Source organism: Phocoena phocoena, chromosome 8 (assembly GCF_963924675.1).
Source record: "Phocoena phocoena chromosome 8, mPhoPho1.1, whole genome shotgun sequence".
NCBI lineage: Eukaryota > Metazoa > Chordata > Mammalia > Artiodactyla > Phocoenidae > Phocoena > Phocoena phocoena.
Window position 1 is genome coordinate 68,718,264 of NC_089226.1, and position 6,000 is coordinate 68,724,263.

Below are 6,000 nucleotides of genomic sequence, written 5' to 3' on the forward strand. Positions count from 1 at the left end.
GGTCAGCAAGGGGTGGCAGAGGTGGAGCAGGAAACCGCAGCTTCACACAGTTAATTCTGAACTGGCTGTCCTTGCTAAGACCTTCCCCTCTTCTGGGCTGAGGCCAGAACTACTGCCACGTGCCCCATCAGCATCCCTTAATGAGCCCAGGCTTCACCACTGCTGGTGCAGCCTGAGTTTAAGAAAGAATTTCCCAGGGCCTGCCAGCTGCATGTAGGTTTTCCCCTAGCCTCCAGGAAGCCCCAACTCAACGTCACCATTCCTCAAAAATCTCCAGGAAGGCTAAGGAGGATGGTGGGTTTTCCATCAATATCACTATCCAGGGAACAGCAAGATGATGCAGTAGAAAGAAAACTGGATGGGAAATCTGGTTATAGATCCATCATGTCGACAAATCACTTTCCCTCAGTTTCCTAATCTGTAAGAAAGGATGTAGAATGGGAGGGGGCTTCCCCTCTAAGACCCCTTTCTGCTCTAATACTTGATAGTGGGGGTTCTCAATGTTTAGTTCCCAGTCAAGCAGCAGGGAACTTGTTATAAATGCAAATGTTCAAGGTCCACCCCAGACCCATTGAATCAGAAGCTCTGGGGTGGTGCCTAGCAGTCTGTGAACCACTGTTCTATAGTCTGGTCTCTATGGTACCCAGTGCCTCCAGAGCCTGCACCCTGCCCCTGGCAGAACGTGTGATGGTGTGGAAGCCTGCTGCTTAAGACTATGCAGGATGTGTTTTGCACAGCTCCAGAGAGTGCCCTTCACATTGTAGACATTCTAGATTTGTAGAGTTATTGAGACAATTTCCTGGAAGACAGTAGTCAAGTACCTTGAAGAAGGGGCACATTTTTTTTTCAATTGGATTGGAGGTGAAACTGGCAGGTTCTGGAATTTCAGGTTGGAAGCTGGAGCAGTCTGAGCTTAGCTGTAAGACCATCCCCATTTTCCAACTTTCTGGGCATGAGCCACTGCTGCTGCTCTTACTATTTCAGAGCCTAAAAGGAGAGATTCCAGTGGAAACTTCCTCCTCTCACTGGCTTTCTCCTCCAGAAGGCATTTGCTTCAGGTCCAATGATTCAGAACAGGAACGCCCTTAGAGACTTCCTTACCCAACCTCTTCATTTTACACATGAGGAAACTGAGGTCCAGAGAGGTTAAACAATTTGCTGAAGGATACAGCGAATTAGTGGCACAGCCAGGAATAGACCTAGATCTTTAATAGAGGTACATCTGCATTCAGGAGGGCTCCAGCCGCAATTCTGAGCATGTTTCTTCTGTGAATTCCACCTCCAAAACACACACACACACACACACACACGCTCCCTCCCTCAGGCTCCCACTGCTCCCGCTGTCTCCCTCTCCAAACCAGATAAGAAGGAAGGATGTGAAACTCAGTGTTCCATAAAGCTCATGGGACTGAGGTCAGCTTTGAGGATAGTCTTGAGCATTAAAGAAGTTGCGTTTTAATTGGCATCAAAGCCTCCAAAGGTAAAGGAAAGATCTGCTGGCTTATTTTAGGCATTTAGAGCAGCTGGGGAAGGCGCGCTGGGAATGAAAAGTTTCTAGACCCCTCTAACTCCCACCCACATATGGCCCAGTAAAGCCCACTCTGCCTGCCCAGGAGATTCCCAGGGCCTATGCAGCCACCACCCATTACTATCCCTGCCAAATTTGGGAGGCAGCAGATTTAATTCCTTAACTCAGCCCTGAGTCAGAGGTGGCCCAAGCAAGCTTCAGAGCCCAAGCCAATGCTGTTAGGGGTGAAATTGCAAACTTCTCCCCTCAGGCTCCAACCACATCATCCCTGAATTACTAAGGCCCAAAGCAGAAAATCAGAAATTCTCCAGCAGCCTCCGTAGCAGGCTTCCTCCCAAGGGACAGCAGTTTTTTTCTGTGACTCTGAGCCCCACACGGGGGAAGTGTTGTCCTTCCCTCCCTTGCTGAAGCATTTCTAAATTGGGGAGCAGATAGGGGAAGTCTGAGTTAGGGGCACGGGAGGAGAGAGAGGAACGGATTTGCCTCAACCAAGCAACCATCTGGGACTTCTGGCTGTAAAAAGAGTCAATTCAGGTCACAGAACGAGCTCCCCAGGGCCCAAAACCTCATGGGAGAATCATAGTACCACAGATTCAGGCCCCTGGAGGTGGTCCCAGCCAGTGCAGGCTTTATAGGACGGTATTCAACGTGTCACTTAACTCAACTGTTATACCCACAGTCCCTCTGCTCATTGTAGCTGCAGCCAAGGGTAGCCCTACTTTTACCACTTGATCCTACCCCCCCACCACCACCCCTTTGGCTACAACTGACTGGGAAGCGGAAAGCTGAACTCAAGTGTAACAAATCCACAGGCTGGCCAATGACCTACAGAATGTGATGGCACAAAAAGAGGAGTTGGGATAACTACATTTCCCCATTTAGGAATTTAAACAGAGAAATGCTGAGAGAATGAGATATTTAGCAGCAGGATCAGATGTTCAGGGGTTCTGATTTAGAGAGAACCAGGGGCAACTATGATGAGCAGGCAAAAGTTTTAAGAAAACAGAAATTATGAAGAATAAGAAGCTGTGAGTGGTGGGGACTTCCCTGGTGGTCCAGTGGTTAAGAATCCTCCTTCCAATGCAGGGGATGTGGGTTTGATCCCTGGTTGGGGAACTAAGATCCCACATGCCACTGGGAAACTAAGTCCGAGCGCCACAACTAGAGAGCCCATGCACCATAACTAGAGAGAAGCCCATGCACCGCAATGAAAGATCCCACATGTCACAACTAAGACTGATGCAGCCAAAAATAAATAAATGATAATTTTAAAAAAGAAGCTATGAGTGGCAATAGTATTGAGAAAATGGAACAGACATGTAGGTGTACAGACTACCTGAGTCACATTCACAGACCAGAGCCATGAAGGGCCATGGAAACCCTATTGTTAAGGTTCCCTTGAGCCTCTTTAGATCCAGAGCAACTTTCCAGACTTTATGGCCCAATGACATAACAGGGGTCCTCTCCTTAGAGTCAATAAGAAATCTGTCTCCTTTTTCATTTCTCTCTCTCACACTCACGTCAGACACACTACTTGAGATGAATTGAATGTTTCTTTATTCCCAACAACCAAAAGAATGAAGCACAGCCTAATCTCAGATTTTTAATAAATAGAATGATTCAACAGAATGAAGGGCAATGTTGAAAGAGCAAAATAAGATCACTTGCCATGCTTCTCCACTTAATAAAGTAACTACTACTAATAGTAGTAGTTTTCAAGTATTAGACACATACTTCGGCATATCCTTGTACACATTTGGACACAACTGCAATTATGGTGAACATACATTTTTATTTTGACTTTTATTGGCTTATTGGGACTTTAGGAGGTATTTAGGAGAAGCATCAGGACGAAATGAGGATTCAGGGAAGACCTCTACATTTCTGACCTGTGTCATTATATAGAACTATGTTGTTCTAGCCACATGTGGCTACTTAAATTTAAATCTAAATTAATTAAATGAGGTAAACTTTAAGTACCTCAGTTTCTAGCCACATTTCAAGTGCTCAATAGCTACACATGGTTAGTGGCTACAATGTTAGCACAAACAGAGGACATTTCCATCATTGCAGAAAGTTCCATAAGACATTGGTATGAGATGTCCATTATCCTCTATCATAGGAGTAGGTAACTTTTTCCATAAAGGGTCAGATAGTTAACATTCTAAGCTTTGAAATCTATATGGTCTCTGTCGCAGCTACTCAACTCTGCCACTTTAGCATGAAAGCAGCCAGACAAAATGTAAGCAAATGACCATGGCTGTGTTCCAATAAAACTTTATTTACAAAGTAAAGTCAGTGGGCCACATTTGGCCCTCCCATTGCCTGTAGTACCCTTGTTCTATCTACCACGTCACCCTATTTGCTTGCTTCACAGCACTAAGCATTTTGTAAGAATTACTTTATTTTTGAATTGTCTTTCTCCCCACATTAGACTATAAGCTCCATGAGGTAAGCGCAGAGACTGTGTCTATTTTGCTCATCACAGTGAATTCCATACTGACAACACATGCTTAATTAATATTTGTTGACTGAATGAATGGATAATGTATTGCCCTTTACTGGACTAGGGAACACCAGAGAAGGAACAGTTTTGTTTTTTTTTTTTTTTTTTTTTTATTTATTTATGGCTGTGTTGGGTCTTCGTTTCTGTGCGAGGGCTTTCTCTAGTTGTGGCAAGTGCAGGCCACTCTTCATCACGGTGCACGGGCCTCTCACTATCGTGGCCTCTCTTGTTGCGGAGCACAGGCTCCAGATGTGCAGGCTCAGTAATTGTGGCTCACGGGCCCAGCCGCTCTGCGGCATGTGGGATCCTCCCAGACCAGGGCTCGAACCCGTGTCCCCTGCATCGGCAGGCAGACTCTCAACCACTGCGCCACCAGGGAAGCCCAGGAACAGTTTTTTAGAGAAGATAATGAATTCCCTTAGGGACATGCTAGTTGTACTATAATTTATTTTTGTTATTCTCTTTGGAGTCCCTTTCACCTTTAGCCTTCTTTAAGCCTCATTAGTCTGGAAGTCAGTGATATTTTTCAGGAGCCGGAAGAGTTAGTGTTTTTTGGACTCACTCCCTGGAAGGCTGTAATCAGTGGCCCAGCCATGGGGGAGATTCCCTGGGGCATCAGCCACGAACCAAAGGAGCAGGAAGAGGACTTGGGCCTGGTCTGGCCCTACTGTACATTTGTCAGTGTTGGCTCCAACAACTTAGATCCTTTCCCATTCTGTTTGGACTGAGTGAAGCAGAAAGACCAAATCTGTGACCCAAGGGATTACTCAAAGCAGAATTTTCCAAAATTTCAGTCATTCAATCATGTGCGTCCTTCGCAGTTTTTACTGCATTTACATACCACCTGAAAACATGTTTACTGAATATTTCCAACCCTTTCAAAATCTCTAACATGTTTTTGCATAACTGAATCACTTTGCTGTACACCTAAAACTAACACAACGTTGTTAATCAACTATAATATAAAATAAAAATTTTAATTAATTAAAGTAAAAATAAAATTTAAAAAATCTTTAACATGTTTAAATTAGGTTGGGTCACTCCTTGCTCAAAAACTCCAGTGACTTCCCATCTCAGAGTTAATTCTAGAGCTCTTACCACAGCCTACAAGAACCGTGCAGTCCCGCTCCTGGATCCTTCTCTGACCTCATTTCTGCCACTCATTCAGTCCACTCCAGCCACATTGACCCCCGCCTATTCCTCAAACATTCCAAGCCAGCTGCTGCCTCAGAGCCTTTGTTCAACCTCCCCAGAAGGCCTCACTCCTCACACTCATCTCCCAGAAATGCCTTTCTTGACCACCTTATATAAAATAGCAGCCTGCCAATGCAGGAGACCCGGGTTCGAGCCCTGGCCCAGGAAGATCCCACATGCCACGAAGCAACTAAGCCTGTGCGCCACAACTACTGAACCTGCCCTCTAGAGCTCACGAGCCACAACTACTGAAGCCCACGCATCTAGAGCCAGTGCTCCTCGAGAAGCCACCGCAGTGAGAAGACACGCACCGCGATGAAGAGTAGCCCCCGCTCGCCGCAACTAGAGAAAACCTGTGTGCAGCAACGAAGACCCAATGCAGCCAAAAATAAATAAATAAATAAATTTATAAAACTGCAGCCTTCTTTGCTCTTACATACATTTTAGAATCAGTCAGAAAAATTTCACACACATACACACAAACAAATAAGCAAACAAAACCCTGTCCATATATTGTTTGGGATTGCATACATTTCTAGAGTAATCTGGGAAAACTGACACCTTTATAATATTGAGTCTTCTTCCTATCATGCTATATCTCTTCATTTGTTTAGGTTTTCTTTTATTTTTTTCATTAAAGTTTTACAATTTTCTTGATAAAGTCCAGGAACACAGCTTTTGTTAGATTTGTTTCTAGATGCATAAAATTATGTTGCTTTTGTAAAGGGTATCTTTTTTTAAAAAAATTACATGACATTAGAAAATGTTTATT